Source organism: Carcharhinus amblyrhynchos, chromosome 7 (assembly GCF_965287045.1).
Source record: "Carcharhinus amblyrhynchos chromosome 7, sCarAmb.v2.hapA, whole genome shotgun sequence".
NCBI lineage: Eukaryota > Metazoa > Chordata > Chondrichthyes > Carcharhiniformes > Carcharhinidae > Carcharhinus > Carcharhinus amblyrhynchos.
The window spans coordinates 105,382,695-105,403,001 of record NC_137330.1 but is presented as its reverse complement, the minus strand read 5'-3'; the positions used below and the strand labels follow the sequence as shown (position 1 = coordinate 105,403,001).

At 40.9% G+C, this 20,307-nt stretch overlaps 1 protein-coding gene across 1 annotated transcript in view; it reads left to right on the top strand.

Moving 5' to 3' along the window:
* The window catches only part of slc22a16 (solute carrier family 22 member 16), a 114,858-nt gene that overhangs the window by 28,410 nt on the left and 66,141 nt on the right, over nucleotides 1-20,307 (top strand). The window lies entirely within an intron of this gene.

The following is a 20,307-nucleotide window of genomic DNA, read 5'->3' as shown; positions in this document are numbered from 1 at the left end:
GTGTACATGCGAGGTAAGTGGAAAAAATGGGTGGCATGGTGGCATAGTGGTTAGCACTGCTGCCTCACAGTTCCAGGTATCCAGGTTCAATTCTGGCCTTGGGTGACTTGTCTTTATGCAGATTCTCCATGTGTCCACATGGGTTTCCTCCAGGTTTTCCAGATTCCTCCCACATTCCAAAAAGGTGCTGGATAGGATTGGCCATGGGAAATGTGTTGGGATATAGGGATAGAGATGTGCTGGATAGAATTGGCCATGGGAAATGTGTGGGGTTATAGGGATAGAGTGGGGAAGAGAACCTGAGTAAAATATTTTGTCAGAGAGTTGGCGCAGACTTGATGGGCTGAATGGCCTCTTCTACACTGCAGGAACTCTACAGTGACTACGCTGTAATAGTCTCAACTATATGGGTTCCTTTTGATGCCCTTTAGGAATTGAAGGATTTGGTCACAGTATTCAAATGAGTTGCTCAGTCTTTGCTTTGTATTAGAAATGATTTCCAAAGATATGATTAGGAGCTTCCCTGTGGACACATTAACATGCATGTTTGCACTGGCTAAAGTCTTTATCTGTCGCTGTAAACAAAGAATATTGCTAAATAATATTGCTGTTAGCTTTACAATTTTTTAATGCAGGTGATCATTCTCAACTTTGCCAACAATACCTGGCCGTCCCACTGATAATCTGCAAAGTGAATGTTTTTGGAGAAATATCTGTTGTAGATTTCCCTTTTTGTTTAGAATGAGTAGTAGCAAACTACTACTATATCAAGATGGAAGTTGAGGTCCACAATAGATGAGGGTTGTTTTGCTGTATTTGTAATCGTTTTTGTATTTTTTCTCATCAAAATAGTTGATAAGATCAGCATTAGGTGACCACAGCTCCAAGTATTTCTTTGAGTTTAAGTCAAACAAGCGCTGGTAGCCTTGTTTAGCTGTGTTACTATTCGGCAGTAAGTGAATTTACAACTAAGATACTTGCAGTGGGAAACAAAAGGGAATGTATATAAATAAAATGTAAACCCATTATTACTTGCACCAAAGAAATAGATGCTTATTATGGAATATAAATATACTGGTGTCTCAGACGTCAAACTTATTTTCAGCTGGCTAGTTTATTTACAGGTACAAAATGCAAAAGTGAATTTATTGCATTAATTAGGCAATCATTTTTTATAATTTATTATATAAGGACTCTGTTGGAGATGTGGATCATAAATTTATATTAATCTGGATTTGCACATGCCAATTATGATTTGTTCTTCAGCTGTCTGCTGAAAGCAATGCTGTTTCTAAGGGGAGACATTTGACACTGAGAGCTGAGAAGTTTGCTTGTGGATGTGGACCCACAGAGTAATACAAGAGATGACAGTGCAGCCAAATATTGAAATGGACACTGTCGAAACACCTGTTAGGGATTGTAGCAGAGTTTGCTACCGATACTAACTACAGTGACACATTTTTCTGCTTCAGGGAGCTGTTGACAGTTGGTGTTATACCAGGAAAACCAGGTGACATGAAGGTCACTAATTCTGACTTCACTAACACAAATTCAAAGGTTTTGTTCCAAGCAACTACCAAATGACTATTTAAAGAAATATTTCATGTGCAAAATTAACTCCATTTTACAGACCCCACCCACCAACATCCCCAGTCCCGTGTAGACCTGTCTTTTTCTGCTCTCTGTTTACACTTAGCAGTAGCTTCATTACAGTTCCATAACCATCCTGAAGCAGCCTGACTTGATTGCAATGTCAATGCCTTAAAATTAATCTCTGGGCAATTCAAACAGTAATCTTTGACTGGAGCTTTTCTACTGTACAGTGGGCGGAACTCATAAATTTCTTGTTAAGAATGGACACTTAAAATGATAGGTTTCCAAAGAAATAGAAATGATTGAGCAACTTGAAAATTCTGCTTGGCAAACAGACAATTGGTTTTATTTTTACATAATAGATATGGTATTTGGACTGCCAAAATTAATTATTTCTTGAAGACTTTATAGACTCGCTCTAGCAACTAGAAGATTATGATCTTAAGCCATAAAAATCAGCAAAGACTCCAAAGGGTAATCTACTGGTACAGTATGACAGAAACATTAAAATGTTAAACTTCAGAGAACACCTCTTAAGTTTTTAAAATATGTTTTAGATTTATTAAATCAAACAGCTTGACACAGTATACGACTTCATGAATTGAAATTACTGCATGTGTTTTAATTTTTAAATACAGCCAGACTATCTGGCGCATCTCCAATCAGATAACTAACAGAGCATTCAGCTGCTACAGCCATGCCCCTTGGGCGCTGGCTCAGGTGAAAGACTGCCATGTGGCTGGTAAAGGCAGCTGAGGGACTTCACTGGTGCTTTCTGGGAGAAGTTGGAGCAGCAATGTCTACCAAGAAGTGCGAAGCACAAGATCTGTTGTCTCAGTGCAGTTTTCCACAAACACAACATTAGTGTTTCCCTCCCTTCCTCCTCCTCTGACCAAAAAAAAGCCACTTCTCGGCATTTGATAGTGGCTGAGCTATCAGGCTGAATTGACCAGAAATCAGGCCACTGAATTCAATCTTCAAGAGTTCACCTGAGCCACCCATTGCTAAGCATTAAAAGAATCAGTCTAATGTAGAGTGCTAGGGTACTAAGAGGTTCTGGGCCATGATTTTAGTTGGCCATCAGTTCATGTGTCTTGGCAAACTACATAGAAGAACACAGGAATGAGGTTGTCATGGTTCCTCTGAACAGTTTAGAAGCATACATGCTGCACAGAGATCAAATTCTTAATTTGTGTTTCTCTGAGAAAAGAAATGAAAACCAAAAATATAATTACTACCAACTAGAGAAGAGCCATAAAATGAATTCCAAATCCACATCTAAATAATTTGGGTGATTCTGATTCAGACATTTGTGCCTAGTCATGCATGTTGCAGTCTCCCCCTTTGTTTCCCCTTTCTATTCTGTCCAGGCTCCTCATGATTTTGAATACCTCTTAACACATTGTTTCTCAGCCATCTTTCCTCCAAGGTGAAAAATATCCCAGCTGCTCCAACCTATCTTCGTAACTAAAGTTTCTCATCCCTGGAGCCATTCTTATAATCAATCAACACTCTCTCTAATGCTTTCACATCCTTCTTAAAATGTGGCATCCAAAGCTGTGTGTACTTCTGCTGAAAACTAACTTGTATCTGAGATAAGTTCAATGTAACCTTGTTCTTGTATTCTATGTAGGAAATTTTTACAGTTACTTCATTGCAGTGTTAATGTAAGCCTACTTGTGACACAAACTTTTAATAAAGCCGTGGATACTGTATGCTTTGTTAACTACTGTTTCAATCTGTCCTGCCACCTTTAATGATATATGCACATAAATACCCAGGTTTTGTATCTTTTTAGTATTTTACCCTATGTTTTATACTGGGGGATATTTTTCTTCTCACATGCCAGTTTGGTGCAGTGGGGTCAAAATCCTGTGAAATTCAAAAAGCTTCATTCATCTGGCGTGACCATGCTTTCTGATTTTCATTGGCCTTATTCAATGATATAATCAGGTTCATGCCCATAATGCGTGAGGACCTGGTTTTAATAAAATTAACTAGCCCCCTTGCAATAACGTCACATTGGCAAGCTTCTTGACAGATTTTTAAAAAGTGAAACCTGTCAAGTGGATCCCTCCAGAGGTGCAATGTTAAGTATAGCCCCTGGGAATGAAGGACGTGGCCAAGCAGTACCCTGGGAATGCTGCATGACACTGCTCCTGGCACAGGTTAGTTCTGCCAAACCTGGCAGTGCCAAACTGTGCTGGGGCATTATCAGGGCAGGCACAAGCGGGAGCCTTATGGGGGGATTACATTTATATTTGGTGGAGGTGGAGTGTATTTTTTTATCCCTTTTTTAAAACTTCATTTTGTTTACAGATGCTTGCTTTTTTTTTGAGTGCAGGGGTGGGGGTTTCTTCATTTTTGATATGTTTTCAGTTGTTCGGATTGGGCATCTTCTGTGCAGCCATCTTTGCTGGCTTTAGGGGTCATTGCCCCACCAGGATAAAGATGCAAACCCCACTCTTTTTTAGTGGCCAAAGTATGAATATTCCAGGAGTAAAGAGGCTTGTGGAGCTGGTTTCTCTTCAGAACTGACACTTTACAACTTCTGGTAATATTTCCGCCAACGTCTCTCCATGTTTTCCGTATAGTGGCAGCCTGGTGGCACAGTAGTTAGCACTGCTGACTCACAGCGCCAGGGACTGGGTTTGATTCCTGGCTTGGGTCATTGTGTGGAGTCTGCGCGTTCTTCCTGTGTCTGAGTGGGTTTCCTCTGGGAGTGGGTTTTCTCCTGGTGCTCCGGTTTTGTCCCACAGTCCGAATGACGTGCTGGTTAGGTGCATTGGCAGTACTAAATTCTCCCTCCATGTATCTGAACAGGCACCGGAGTGTGGTGACCAGGGGTTACTTTATTGCAGTGTTTATGTAAGCCTACTTGTGACAATAATAAATAAACTTTAAAGAAAAATGAACCACCTCACACTTTTCTGTATTGACCTTCATCTGCTACCTATCCGTCCACCCCACCAACTTGTCAGTGTTCTCCTGAAGTTCTGCACTGCCCTCTTCACAGTTTACAATGCTTCCAAGATTTATATCTGCAAATTTTGAAATTATTCACTACAATCCTTTGTCGAGTACAAAAAGCATCCATTAAACACTACTCTTAGTCAATTTTGTATCCATGTTGCTTTTGTCTCTTTATTTCACAGGATATACTTTTTTCAAAACTGTTGTTTGAATGCCTTTTGGAAGTACATACCACGGCAACAGCTTTTCCCTTATCAGGCTTCTGCTACCTCATCAAAAAACTTCAAGTTATTTAAGCATGATTTTTCCCTTAAGAAACATTTTGTAATGTACTTACAGAATATGGGTGTCACTGGCTAGACCAGCATTTATTGCCATCTCTATTGATGCTGACTCCCTTTAGTTGAGTTTAACCTTATCCCCATTTCTGAACAAAGGTATAATGTTTGCAATTATGCTGTTCTCTGGCACACCTTTGGGTCTAAGGAAGACTGAAAAATGATGGTATGGGCCTCTGCAATTTCCATTCTCACTTCTCTCAGAACCCTTGGCTTCATCTCATCCTGTTCAAATATCTTGTTAACTTTTAAGTACAGACAGCCTATCATAGAAACATAGAAGATAGGAGAAGAAAGAGGCCATTTGGCCCTTTGAGCCTGCTCTGCCATTCGTTATGATCATGGCTGATCCAATGCATACTACTAATCAATTTTAAACCCTTTTGAGTGACTGAATTTGCTCTTCTTTCGTTATGGCCTGAGTAGCACCATCCTTGGTAAAACAGATGCAAAGTATTCATTTAGTGTTTCAGCTATGCCTTCTACCTCCTTGTGTAAATCCCCTTTTTGGTCTCTAATCAGCCCTATTCCTTTCACCACCCTTTTATTATTTTTAGCCTACAGAAGACTTTGGTACTTCTTTCTATGTTAGCTGCCAGCCTCTTGCTTCCCTTATTTCCTTTTTCCCCTCCCAAAACCTTCAGTCTGATTCTCAATTCTAATTTTTTTACCTGGCACCTCTAGCATGCCCTATTTATCCTTTATCTTAATTTCTATCTTCTTTGTCATCCAGGATTTGTTTGCCTTACCTTTTGCCTTTTGAGGGAATATACCTTGACTCTGCCAAAATTATTTCCTCTTTGAATATAGCTCATTATTCAGCTACCCCTTTTCCTGCCTCCCTTTGCCTCCGATTTATTTAGCCCAGATCTGTACCTATCTCATTGAAATTGGCTTTTCTCCAGTTAATTATTCTTACTCTGGATTGTTCATTATCTTTTTCCGTAGTCACAGTAAACCTTGTGATACCATCATCACTGTCTTCTAAATGTTCTCCCGTTATCACTTCATCTATGGGTGGCACAGTGGTTAGCACTGCTGCCTCAGCATCAGGGTCCCAAGTTCAGTTCCAGACTCAGGTCACAGTCTGTGTAGAGTTTGCATATTCTCTCTGTGGCTGCATGTGTTTCCTCTGGGTGTTCTGGTTTCCTCCCACACTCCACAGATGTGCAGGTTTGGTTGATTGGCCATGCTAAATTGCCCTTCAGTGTCAGGTGAATTAGGATAAATACATGGGTTTATAGCTGCACAATGAGTGCTGCCTGACTGAGAGGAGTGCCTTTGGCTTTGGGTAAAAACACGGAATGGTAAGTTACAAGAAGGTAAGTAGTTATTAAACTTGCTTTCAGGGTGAACTAAATTAGTTCTTATTTGGGAAGATAGAAGCTGCACTTTAGTGCATTCCTGCCACAGGAATCAGCTGAGTCAACTCTCAACTGAACTTGGCTGGTTGTTTGTACAACTAGTTAAAACCAGTTCCAGGACTTTGCAAGATGTGCCTATGAAAACAGGCCTCAGAGTGCTGTTCTGACTGTATTGAGAGTGCTGCTTGACTGAGAGGAGTGCTTTGGAGTTGGGTGAACAAAGGGAGTTAGGTGAAACAGGCAGCAGAGGCTACAAAGGAAAATGCTGATTGGTAAATAAGTGTTATTTTTCTTTTTGCTCTTGGCAATATATAGTTGTAAACTACAATAGTGTTTCTATGTAATTTCTGTGGTGTGTTTCTATGTAATTTCTGTGGTTTATAGTTTGAAAAAGTTATATTTTGTGGTAAGAAGGAGCAGGAAAGAAGGGCCCTAGAAAATTGAATATAATCTGAAACAAAACATCTTTCAAAAGTTTAATTTAAAGGGTAAGACATGACAGGAGAACTCCAAGCGTGGTTTGCTTCTCTTGCTCCATGTAGCAGACTGAGGACTGTTCCGGTCCCCTGGGTCAACATGTGTGCAGGAACTGTCTCCAGCTACCGCTCCTGGAAGCGCAGGTTTCAGAGCTGTAGCGGCGGCTGGAAACACTGTGGAGCATTCGCGAGTCAGAGTATCATGGATAGCACCAATAGAGAATTGGTCACACCACAGGTTCAGACTCTGCAGGCAGGAAGAGAATGGGTGACTACCAGACAGCAAGAGAGATAGGTAGATAGTTCAGGAATCTTCTGTGGCCATTCCTCTGCAAAACAGAGAGACGGCTTTGAATACTGTTGAGGGGAATGGCCTCGCTAGGGAAAACAACGGTAGCTAGTTGCACCACAGTTGGCTCTGCTGTAGAGGGGAGACGTAAAAAGTGCTCCAGTGCAATAGTTACAGGGATTCAATTGTAAGGGGAATTGACAGGCGTTTCTGTGGCCGTATATGAGACTCCAGGGTGGTATGTTGCCTCCTTGGTGTTAATTCAAGAATGTCTCAGAGGGCTGCAGGACATTCTGAAAGTGGAGGGTGAACAGCCAGTGGTCGTAGTACATGTTGGTACAAACGACATAGGTTAAAAGAAAAGGGATGACGTCCTAAAAGCAGAATATAGGAAGAAAGTTAAGAAATCAAACCTTGAAGGTAGTGATCTCGGGTGTACTATGATGCCGAGTGCTAGTCAGAGTAGAAATGACAGGGTATATTGGATAAATACGTGGCTGAAGAGATGGTGTCGGGGAGAGGGTTTCAGATTCCTGAGGCATTAGGACTGGTTCTGGGGGAGGTGGGACCTGTACAAATTGGGTGGGTTACACCTAGGCATGACTGGAACTGATGTCCTAGGGGGAGATTTTGCTAGAGCAGTTGGGGATGGTTTAAACTAATGTGCTGGGGGAAGGGACCCTATGTAAGGAGCCCAAGAAGGAGGGAGCAAGGACAAAATGTAGGAAGAAGGTTCCAACTAAAAAGTCAGGAAAAAAGTTAAAAGGAAGGAGAACTCAAGGGATGTTATTAATGGAAGTATTAGAATTCAAAAACTAGCATATGGGCACTTTATCTGAATGCTCGCAGCATTCGAAACGAGGTAAATGAGTTGATGGAAAAATCATTGCAAGCGAGTATGATTTGGTGGTCATTACAGAGATATGGTTGCAGGGTGGTCACGACTAGGAGTTAAATATCCAGGGGTACCAGACAATTCAGAGGGACCGACAGGGTATTTAAGGATGACATTAGAGCAGTAGTGAGAGATGATATAGTTCTGTGGAAAAAAGCGTTGAATCCATTTAGAAATTGTAAGGAAAAAAATCATTGATAGACATAGTCTAAAGACCAACAAATAGTAATATCATGATGGAGTGAGAAATAAGCAAAGAAATAACTGGTGCATGTAAAAATGGTACAGCAATTATCATGGGGGATTTTAATCTACATATCAATTGGTCAAACCAGATCAGACAAGGCAGCCTTGAGGAGGACTTCATAAAATGTATCCGCGACAGCATCCTTGAACAGTATGTAATGGACCCTATGAGGGAGCAAGCTACCCTAGATCTGGTCCTGTGTAATAAGTCAGGAATAACTAATGATCTTGCAGTTAGGGATCCTCTCGGAAGAAGCAATCACAGTATGGTTGAATTTAAAATACAGATAGTGTGAGAAGGTAAAATCCAGTACCAGTGTTAAACAAAGGAGGCTACAAGGGGATGAGTAAGGCACTGGCTAAGGTAGACTGGGAGCAAAAACTTTATGATGGGACAATTGAGGAACAGTGGAGGACTTTCAAAGCGGTCTTTCACAGTGCTCCGCAAAAGTATGTACCAATGATAAGGAAGGACTGTAGAAAAAGAGATAATAAGTCATGGATATCTAAAGAAATAAAATTGAAAGAAAATGCATACGGAGTGGCAAAGATTAGTGGGGAAACTAGAGGATTGGGAAATCTTTAAAGGTCAATAGAAAGCCATGAAAAAAGCTATAAAGATAAGTCAGATGGATTATGAGAATAAACTAGCTCAGAATATAAAAATAGCAAAACTTTCTACAAATATATAAAATGAAAAAGAGTGGCTAAACATTGGTCCTTTAGGGGATGAGAATGGGGCTATAATAACTGGTAATGAGAAAATGGCTGAGGCATTGAACAGATATTTTGTGTCGGCCTCCACAGTGGAAGACACAAATAACATGCCAAAAATTGATGACAGGAAGGCTATGGCAGGTGAGGACCTAGAAACTATCATTATCACGAAAGAGAGAGTGTTGGGCAAGCTAATGGGGCTAAAAGTATACAAGTCTCCTGGCCCTATTGGAGTGCATCCCAGGGTACTAAAAGAGATAGGAGGGGAAATAGCAAATGCACTAGTAGTAATTTACCAAAATTCGCTGGGATGATTCCCGCAGATTGGAAAACAGCAAATGTGACACCACTATTTTAAAAAAGAGATAGAGAAAAGGCAGGTAACTATAGGCCGGTTAGCTTAACTTCTATAGTAGGGAAAATGCTTGAATCTATCATCAAGGAAGACATAGCAAGACATTTGGATATAAATTGTCCTGTTGGTAAGACTCAGCATGGGTTCATGAAGGGCAGGTCATGTTTGACTAATTTGGTGGAATTCTTCGAGAACATTACATGTGCAGCAGACAATGGGGAGCCTGTGGATGTGGTGTATCTGGATTTCCAGAAGGCATTCGACAAGGTGCTGCACCAAAGACTGCTACGTAAGATAAAGGTGCATGGTGTTATGGGTAATGTATTAGCATGGATAGAGGATTGGTTAACTAACAGAAAGTTAGGTAAATGAATGTTTTTCTGATTGGTGATCAGTGTCTAGCGGTGTTCCTCGGGGATCAGTATTGGGACCGCAACTGTTTACAATTTACATTGATGATTTGGAGTTGGGGATCAAGTGTAGTGTGTCAAAATTTGCAGATGACACTAAGTGGCACAGCAAAGTGTGCAGAGGACTCAAAGTCTGCAAAGGGATGTCAGTAGTCAAAGTGAGTGGGTGTGGGTCTGGCAGATGGCGTACAATGTTGGTAAATGTGAGGTCATCCATTTTGGTAGAAATAACAGCAAAATGAACTATTATTTAAATGGTAAAAAATTGCAGCATGCTGATGTGCAGAATGACCTGGGTGTCCATGTGCAAGAATCACAAGGAGTTGGTTTGCGGGTGCAGCAGGTAATTAAGAAGGCAAATGGAATTTTGTCTTTCATTGCCAGAGGGATGCAGTTTAAAAACAGTGAGGTTGTGTTTCAGCTGTATAAGGTGCTATTGAGGCCACACCTGGAATACTGTGCATAGTTTTGGCCTCCTTAGAAAAGAAAGGATATACTGGCACTGGAAGGGATGCAGAGGAGATTCACTAGGTTGGTCCTGGAGTTGAGAGGGTTGGCTTATGAGAAGAGACTGAGTAGACTGGGGCTGTACTCATTGGAATTCAGAAGAACGAGGGGAGATTTTATAGAAACGTACAAGGTTATGAAGGGAATACATAAGATAGAAGCAGGGAAATTGTTTCCACTGGTAGGTGAAATTAGAACTAGGGGCCATGGCCTCAAAATAAGGGAGAGCAGATTTAGGACTGAGTTGAGAAGGAACTTCACTCAAAGGGTTGTGAATCTGGAATTCCGTGCCCAGTGAAGCAGTTGAGGCTATCTCGTTGAGTGTTTTTAAGGCAAGGATATGTAAATTTTTGAACAGTAAAGGAATTAAGGGTTATGGTGAGCAGGTGGGTAAGTGGTGCTGAGTCCACGAAAGGACCAGCCATGACCTTGAATAGTGGAACAGGCACAAGGGACCAGATGGCCTACTCCTGCCCCAGTTCATATGTTCTTATGGGATAGTACTTGGGTGGGATTGTTGTCAGTATGGGCTTGAAGGGCCAAATGGCCACCTCCTGCATTGTAGGGATTCTATGATTCTACTTAGCCCATTTCATTTCCAAGAACAAGGTCCAGCAGCATCTCCTTTCTCTGAACACAGACTGTTATAGAAAATTTTCCTGAACACAGTTTAGCAACTCTTACCCTTTTCTTTACACAGCTACTTTCCCAGTCTATATTTGTCTCCATAATAACCACTCTAATGTTTGCACCTCTAATTTCCCTGTAGATTTGTTCCTCTGTATCCTTCCCATTAGTTGATGACCTAGAGGGCTGACACCGAGGTACAGTGGTTACTCGCTGTCTCAGTGCCAGGGACCCTGGTTCAATTCTGGCCTTGGGAGATTGTATGAAGTTTGCACGTTTATTCTGCATCTATGCTAATTTGCTCCAATTTAGGTGAATTAGCCATGGTAAATGAGCAGAGATACAGGGCTGGGATGGAGAGAAAGATCTGGGTGGGTTGCCCCTTCAGAGAGTCAGTGAAGATTTGATGGGTTGAATGCCTCTTTCTGCATTGTAGGGGTTCTATGGTTTTATGTAATTGGATCTTTTTTGTTCATTAGCTCTAGCCAAATCGATTCTGCGCTTAACTCCTCTGGGATATCCTTTCTCTCCAGTACTGCAATGCTGTCCTTAATACTGCCACTCCTTCCATTTTCTTCCTTTCCTGCCTATCCTGAACACCTGAAATCCAGAGTATTAATACCCAGTCCTGCCCTCCCTTGAGCCAGGTCAGTGTTATAGCCATGATATAATAATTCCACATGATAATCTATTATTGTAATTCTGCAATCTTACTTGCCACTCTTCATGCATTCACGTACATGTAGCATATGCCGGCGTACTGTAAAGCTCTTCCACTGTGCCCCAGAAGAAAATACTAGTCTTTTGTGGGTTGAATCATTTTGATTTCTCAGCTATTCTGATAGCCTGTAAGATTGGCAATTGATGTGAAATTCAAGTCAACTACTCCCAGTATGAACTAGTTGATGCTACTTAAAATCTATTACATAACCTCTATCAGACAGAATTATTTGATTTCCATTTTTGATTTTGAGTTGGATCAGAACCCTGGTCCCAGATGAAGGCATCCGTACTCATCTTTGATGTCATCTATTTTTGTTTGGCCAGTTTATGTATTTTAGCACTTCTAAGTTATGCCTCTCCAGCTCCAGAGAGCATAAAAACTGTTCTGAATACAAAATAAAACATTTTGAAAAGTACTGGATGGGCACTGGCTTTGATTTTTTTTCAATTAATTGTTTAAAAAATATATTATAAAAAATTTCAACTTTGAAATTACAGAGTGTCATAAAGTCTGTGTTCCAATATTAGTCTCTGGAATTCTCTGCCCGTTGAAGTGGTGGAGGCTACCTCGCTAAATATTTTTAAGACGCGGGTTGATGGGTTTTTGATAAGAGAGGGGATTAAGGGTTATGGGGAGAGGGCGGGAATGTGGAACTGAGCCACGACAGATCAGCCATGATCTTATTGAATGGCGGGGCAGGCTTGAAGGGCTAGTTGGCCTACTCCTGCTCCTATTTCTTATGTTCTTAGGTGCCTCTGTAAAATTGTAATTCTTCTGATATTTATATTATACATTTCATATCAGGTGTACAGCACTAACTTGGATTTTTTTTTGCAGAAATATACTTTATTTATAAAATACCTGAACATTACAAAACATTTCAAAATGTAATTACGGAAAGTGCAATGATATTCAAGTTTTTTTTTACATAGATCATGTTGCACCCTGAGGTGCTTCAATGCAATCAAAGGAACATTACAGACATTCCAAAATCGTCATTACAGAAAGTACAATGATATTTAAGTTGAGTACATAGATCATGTTGCATTCTCGTGCTTCAATACAATTGTGATACATGTACAGCACTGGCTTTGACATTTTTTTAAAATTCCTTTCTCGGAGTTACAAAACCAATGTGCAGAGTGAACAGGGCAAGCCTGTAACCCACTTCCTTGCTTGTCCCTAAAACCAATTCAAACTGCATTCAATTCATAGTCCCCATAAAAGAGACATACTAATCCAAACTGACACAAACAGGCATTGCACCTGATCTCAGACTTGATCCTTAACAAAAAGCTGAGTATATTTAATTATCTGACAGAAAATGCATTGGCAGGTTTGATCGCTCCCTAACATTAGATGGACCAAAACCTGTCAGTATGCGCATCACACATCTCAGTAGAATCAAATTATCAAATCAACAATTAGTCTGTTCACCATTTGTCAAGTGCTAATTATCTTCAACAATGATGCAAGGCAAAAGCCCCCTTTCCAACACAATGGAATCAAATCTCCACGCTATGTTTATGTCAAATAATAAAACTGTCAAGAGGAATTTAAATAAAGAATCTTTAGTGGAATATTCAAAATTATATAACTATTCAAAGTTACAATTTGTGTGGTTCACGTGCAGAACAAAAAAGCATAAACAAGTTGTGATTAAAGTGAAAGCAGAAGTTAAAAGATTGCAGATATCCCAAAATTGCATATGGCCTTAGGCAAAAAAATGTTAGCACCATAGGCCAGATGGTGCCATTCTAGCTGCAGATCAAAGCAGCATATTTCCCTACTTTCTCCTTACCTTTTACTATTTCCTGAGTTTATTTAATTTTCTCGATATACTAATTGCTTGATTTCAACACCTATTTTTCATAATGCATTCCATACTCTAATAATATTTTGCTTGAAAAATCCTTCTAACCCTATTTATGCTTCTAGTACTAATCCTGAGTAAATATCAGTGTGCAATATCAGACCTGAGTGAAGGAGTGGAAATGTGGGTGATTGAGAATGAAGTAAGGAAAGATGGTGCGGATAATGAAAAGCAGAGTACTTAAATGGGTATGGTAGGATAGTGATATTGCTGCTGTACTGGTAATCCAAAATCCTGAACTAATAAACTTAGAAATCGTGTTCTGTTTTTTTTAACATTCATAGGATGTGGGCATCTCTGACTGGGCCAGCATTTATTGCCCATCCTTAATTGTCGTTGAACGGAGTAGCTTGCTAGGCATTTCAGAAGGCATTTAAGAGTCAACCATATTGCTTTGCATCTGGAGCTGCATGTAGGCCAGACCGTGCAAGAACGGCAGATTTTCTTTCCAAAAGTATATTAGTGAAATAGATGGGTTTTTATGACAATCAACAATGGTTTTGTGGTCATCATTAGACTTTTAATTCCAGGTATTTTAATGAATTCAAATTTTACCATCTGCCATGTTGCAATTCAAACCCAGGTCTCCAGAGTTTTATCCTGGGCCTCTGAAATATCAGTCCAGTGACAATATTACTGTGAAATCACCTTCCCTTCACACCATGGTAGTTTGAAAATTTGAATGTTTATGTTTATATTTAAAAAGCTGGTATCAATAAGTGACTACAAATCTGTCATAGTATCTGGAATACACTTCATTCTCTTGAGCTTGTTTAGCAATTTAATTATATCATGTTGATCTGTTGGATTGTCATAAAACCCAGTTGATTATCTGATATTCTTTGGGAAAGTAGAAGCCATCCTGGCCTGGCCGATATGTGACTTCAGTTCTACACCAATGTGGTTGACACTGAAGTAGCTGAGCAATACCTTTGAATTTAAAGCAACTGAGAATGAGCAATAAATGTTAGCCTTGCAATTGACATCCACAATCTAATGATAAAACTTAAAGGAGATAGACCAAATTAAATGGTGGTATGGGGTTTGTGGTGAAATTACAAAAACAATGGCTAGGCATTAAATAGTCAATAAAATGGGACATAGTATGAGACCACATAGATCGAATTATGCCGAGGGATGCTTTTATATGAAGCAGAGGATCTGAAAATCATAATGAAGTGATATAAAATAGCTATTTAAGGGAACCCCAGTGGAAATTAATTAAATCATGTTTAAAATCATTGAAAGGTCATGTTGGCTATCTGGGAAAGTTGCATTGAAACAGATGCTGTAAGTTAGAAGTTACCTTTGAATAAATGTGGACACTTAAGGCGGAATTCTCCCATTTTGAGACTAAGTATCGTGGTGGAGGCAGGAACGTGGAGTGTTTCCCGCTGTGAATGTTGACCCAAAAAAATTTCCAGTCCCAACCTCATTAAACATGCACCTGAATGTTTGATGCCATCTTTGGTGGCTGGGCCTGGATGAAGCATTGCCTGTCTTTGTATTTTGGGTGCCTTATTGAAAAGGCATTCAAATCGCTGACCCACAATTGAATGAAGAGGATAGATCTCTGAGAACACTCAGACCAGAAGACGGACCTCCTCAGTACAACGATGGATCTCCTAGAACATTCTGAGACTGGATGATGGATCCCTTCCACCATACCTAATCAAGTTTTGCCTGCAGATGTTCCCTTTACCCATTTTCAGCATTTAGAGTTGTGGGTGGTCTCCATTGTGAACCCCCCAGAGGCTGCCCAGGCACTGTTCAGATGAGTCCCAGAATTTGCATGCATTTTCCGAACGAGTTTCACGGTGGAGTGTTTTTCTGCTGGCATTGTGGGGTATCTGTGTGGTGGTTAGGCCTTCATCTGCATTCCATTAACAGGATGCAAATGAGTTTAACAACATTCTCTGGTGGGTTTTCAGAGCCAACATAACGGGCACCAGCGGAAGATCCTGCTGTCAATTCATGCCGGTGTTGAACTGATTTCTAGGCCTCTCACCATCCCCACTGTCGAACACGCCAGCAGGGTCTTGGGAGAATTCTGCCTTTAATATATTCACATGAAATGTTGAACAGATAAAAGTTGAAAATAATTTGGTGGATGCTGTTTATCTGGATTTTGAGAAAGCGTTTGACAAGGTACCAGAAGTTTGATTTAATAAAATTGAGGCTCATGGAATAGGAAGATTTGTGTCTAATTAGGTAAGAAAATTAATGTTGAAAACATTGAGCCATGGTAAATGGTTCCTTTTTCAGACTAGAGAGTGGTAGACACTGGTGTTTCTCAAAAGAGTTAGTGTTAGGACCAATGCCGTTTTGCTTTATGTAAATGACTTGGATCTTGAAATAACTCTGCATCGGAAGGTGGGGAGTGATGGCCTGTGGAGTGATCAGGAGAAGGGTGCAATTGGTGAGGGATGGGTGTGATGCCTGTGGTGGGGGGAGCCCAATATGAGCGATTGGCAGTGGGTCCCAATGTCTGTAGAGGGGAGTGACACGAGATCTCCCAGTGCAGTGTAACTGTGTACTGGGAGACTGGGACATCTACATAATGGCATCCCAAGAGCTCAGCAGCAGGCCTCTTGACATGAATAGCTCCACCCCCTCCCCTTAGAGAATCACATCCAGGCCCTTGTTTTTCCTAAGAGCTGCATGATTTTGATTGGGAGCTTGCCCAAAAAAGGGGTGCGATTCTTTCCCATTTTCACACTCATTCGACACTTAAGAAGTTTTTTGGTAAGATCACCTCCAAAAGAACACAAATCCCAGACTCAATCATCTCTTTGGCTCAGATCAGCTAACTCAACGATCAGTGAAGCTTAAAGGATCCCTGAGTTAGGGATGGAAAGGTCATCCAGGGTTCCCAGTCCTGATTGGAAAGGACCTGCTACAGAATTGCAAGACTGGATATCACTTGAAGAAATTTGGGCTCATAAAGGATAGCATGCTAGTAGTGGTGAATAATGGGCACTTGGATGATTAACCTGAGCGTAAGTATTACCTGGAACCCAATGCCTTCAAAAAAGGAGGAGAAAAGAGAAGTGGAAAAAACAGATAATTAGCTTCTTGATCACCAATCATTTGGAGGTGGGTATATTTCTAAAAAGAAAAAGTAAACTACTGTACACAGGAATAGAAACATATTAGTGCTTTGGAGTAAAAAGTACACTATTTTCAGTTTTTCAAATAGTACTTGCAGTAAGCAGTCTTTCAACTACTGCTCAGGACAGAATTTTCACTTGATCTGGTTAACAAAACAAGCAAAAAATGTGACTACTTGATAAGCACAGCGCCAGTATTCTGCTTACTTGAACGTTATGAAGAAAATCTGGCTTGGCAAAAGATACACATAAGCACATTTTGTATTTTAGTCTCTAACAACAAAATTTACATTAAAAATGTATTTTGACCTTGTTTGTACAGGGCCAAGGATGTCTAATGTTACTTATAAAAATTGTAAATTAAGAAGTTCCATTAAAAAAAATCTGAGTCATGCCTTCTCCCACATGTCAGCCCTTCCTCTGCTATTGTCTTTTTTCTACATGGTGCAAATTAGTCCTTGTTCACCCTATGAAGTGTCTCACACAGTTATGCATTCACTGGATTAGGAAAGAAAGTATGGTTGCAGGTTTGGTAAAGTTTAGTGGTACATTAGCAGCTGGGTCAAGAACAAACATAGCATGTAGTAATGGCTTAAAGCTTGCCACCAACAAGGGTGGTGGAAGTGGTAAAACCAGAGTGCTTTCAAAAGGAAATTGGATGGGTGCATGAAGGAAATACATTTTTGATTTGATTTATCATTGTCACATGTATTAGTATACAGCGAAAATTGTTTCTTGTGCTACACATACAGAATATACTGCTCATAGAGGAGGAAAGGAGAGGGTTCAGACTTAACTATAGTGTCGGCATGAGGAACCAGGATAGGTTGTTCGTGATCTGGACACCTGGAAGCTTGAAACTCTTGACCATTCCCACTTTGTTCCTGTTGATGTAAATAGGGCATGTACTCCACTATGCTTCCTGAAGTGGATGAGTATCTCCTTCGTTTCATTGAGGGAGAGGCATTTTACTGGCATCTGCAGGGCTTCAATAGGATTGATTAGATTGCCAACTCTCCACAGAGCAAAGACCCAGTGGGCCAAATGGCCATTTCTGTGCTATAAACGAAGCTATGACTGATTTAAGGTGACGTGAGGAAAACCTTTTTGCACTGAGTGGTTAAGATCTGGAATGCAATGCCTGAGAATGTGGTGGAAGAGGATTTGACAAAGGCTTTCAAAAGAATGTTGGATAATAATCTGAAAAGGGAAAGCTTGGAAGGTATGATAGTGGCACTAGCTGAGTTGATCTTACAGAGGGACTATGTGGTGATGACATACTGAATCACCTCATGCTGCAACAATTCTATGATTAGGTGCAAGGTTCAAATGATATGAAAAACAGAATTATAATGGAATCACATTATTACTCCATCACTTGTGATGCAGCTGTTAACTATTTTGCATTTCTTCTACTGTCAGTCTTGCCCAGATGCATTGATAATGTCATGTGAAAAAGGCAAGTGATGCATGAGGAATTTTGTTTAAGTAGATGACAATAGCCACTGCTATATAGAAATTAATGCACGTCCATGAGTGGTTATAAGGAAGAGTCTAGAGGACGCGATCTTACAAAAAGAATTCTGAGTCCAGGCTGAGTGTGAAAACAGGGGAGTTTCTCATTCCTTTTGGGGCCGAATCCAAATCTGCGATTATGCATTTAAGAGTTGTGGTGGGGGGGTGCGGGGGGCAGCAAAAACCGTTTCTTGCTTGTAAAGGGAGTGGGTCTTAAATTGCCCAGACACTGGCTGAGAGCAGCAGAGGGTGCAAATGCGTATGCACAGCCCCCTCTGTTATGAGAGCAGAGGCCTGTCACTCAGCCTCTGCTGCTCTCAGCCAGCCTCCATGGCCTCAAGCAGGCAACCTCCCCAGATACCACTGTGGCCTATTGCGACAGCTCCCCTCGCCCACACCGATTTGCAATGCAGAATGGCAGTGGGCCTTCTCTCTTCCTCACTGATCGTTGTGCAGAGTGCACCGTGGTCCCCTCCACCCCCAACCCCCACTGATTAGCCACCCCAGCTTTGGCCCTATGCCCCAGTAGGCCCTTGCTGATCCCAAACTCTACCTCTTCAGTTTAGCAGGAAATTTAGGTGGAAGGGTAATTGTAAACCAAATTAAGACCCTTAAAACCTCAACATGTTAACAGACTTGACTTTTTAAATAGATCGGCTTCATTAGCTGCATGTTGAAAAACAAATAATTATACAATTGGTCTGTTACATCTTGGATTTAATTGTCATGTTTGTTGAGTAAAAGAATAAACTGTTGGATTGCTGACAAGCACAGGGAAATCTACCATGCTTTTTTTTTTAAGGAGTGCACTATTATTTACAATTTAGCCTTTCACAACTCAGGACATGTAAAAATGATTTACAGCCAATAGAATATGGTTTGTGTGGTCACTTTTTAATGTAAGGAAATGCAGTAGCCATTTTTTTGCACAGCAACATCCCACAAACAGTAAAGAGAAAATGACCAGATATTCCATTTTTTTTTCATAACGTTGTTTGAGGGTAAAATAAAGGTTAGGACACGAGGAGTAACTTTCCTGGTCTTTGAACTGTGACATCGGATTTTTACATCCATCTGAAAAGGCAGATGGGGCCTCAGTTCAATGTCTCAATCAAAAGAGAGCTCCAACAGTTCAACACTTACTCAGTAATACACTCAAATATCAACCCAGAGTCTCTGAAGTAAGTCTTAAACCCATGTAAAGGTTGTTTGTCACACTGCAACAAAAACAAATCTGACAAGAATAAAGTTATTAATGATATAAAAATCAAATACTTTCTTCAACTTTTTCTGTCTACCATATTTCCTTAACACTGTTACATTGAACACTACAGCACAAACAGGCCCTTCGGCCCAGAAGTTGTGCCGATCATATCCCTACCTACCAGGCCTATCTATAACTCTCAATCCCATTAAATCCCATATACTCATCTGGAAGTCTCTTAAAAGACCCCAGCGAGTTCGCCTGTACCACCACCAATGGCACCCGATTCCACTCACTCACCACCCTCTGAGTGAAAAACGTACCCCTGACATCTCCACTGTACCTGCTCCCCAGCACCTTAAACCTGTGTCCTCTCATAGCGACCATTTCAGTCCTGGGAAATAGCCTCCGAGAATCCACCCTATCTATACCTCTCAACATTTTATAAACCTCTATCAGGTCGCCTCTCAACCTTCGTCTCTCCAGGGAGAAGAGAGTTAGCTCCCTCAACCTATCCTCATAAGGCGTGCCTCCCAATCCAGGCAACATCCTCGTAAATCTCCTGTGCACCCTCTCAATACCTTCCACGTCCTTCTTGTAGTGAGGTGACCAGAACTGCGCACAGTACTCCAAGTGGGGTCTGACAAGGGTTTTATAAAGTTGCAGCATTACCTTCCGACTCCTAAACTCAATCCCTCGATTAATGAAGTCTAGTGTACCATACACCTTCTTGACCACATCCTCCACCTGCGAGGCCGATTTAAGGACCCCAAGGTCCTTCTGCTCCTCAACACTGCTAAGAGTCCTACCCTTGATATTGTACTCCTTCGTGCTATTGGACCTGCCAAAATGGACCACTACACATTTACCCGCATTGAAGTCCATCTGCCACTTCTCCGCCTAGTCTTGCATCCTATCTATGTCTCGCTGCAACTTCTGACATCCCTCCAGACTATCCACAACACCACCAACCTTCGTGTCGTCGGCAAACTTACTAACCCATCCCTCCACTTCCTCATCCAGGTCATTTATGAAAATGACAAACCGCAAGGATCCTAGAACAGATCCCTGGGGCACTCCACTGATGACCA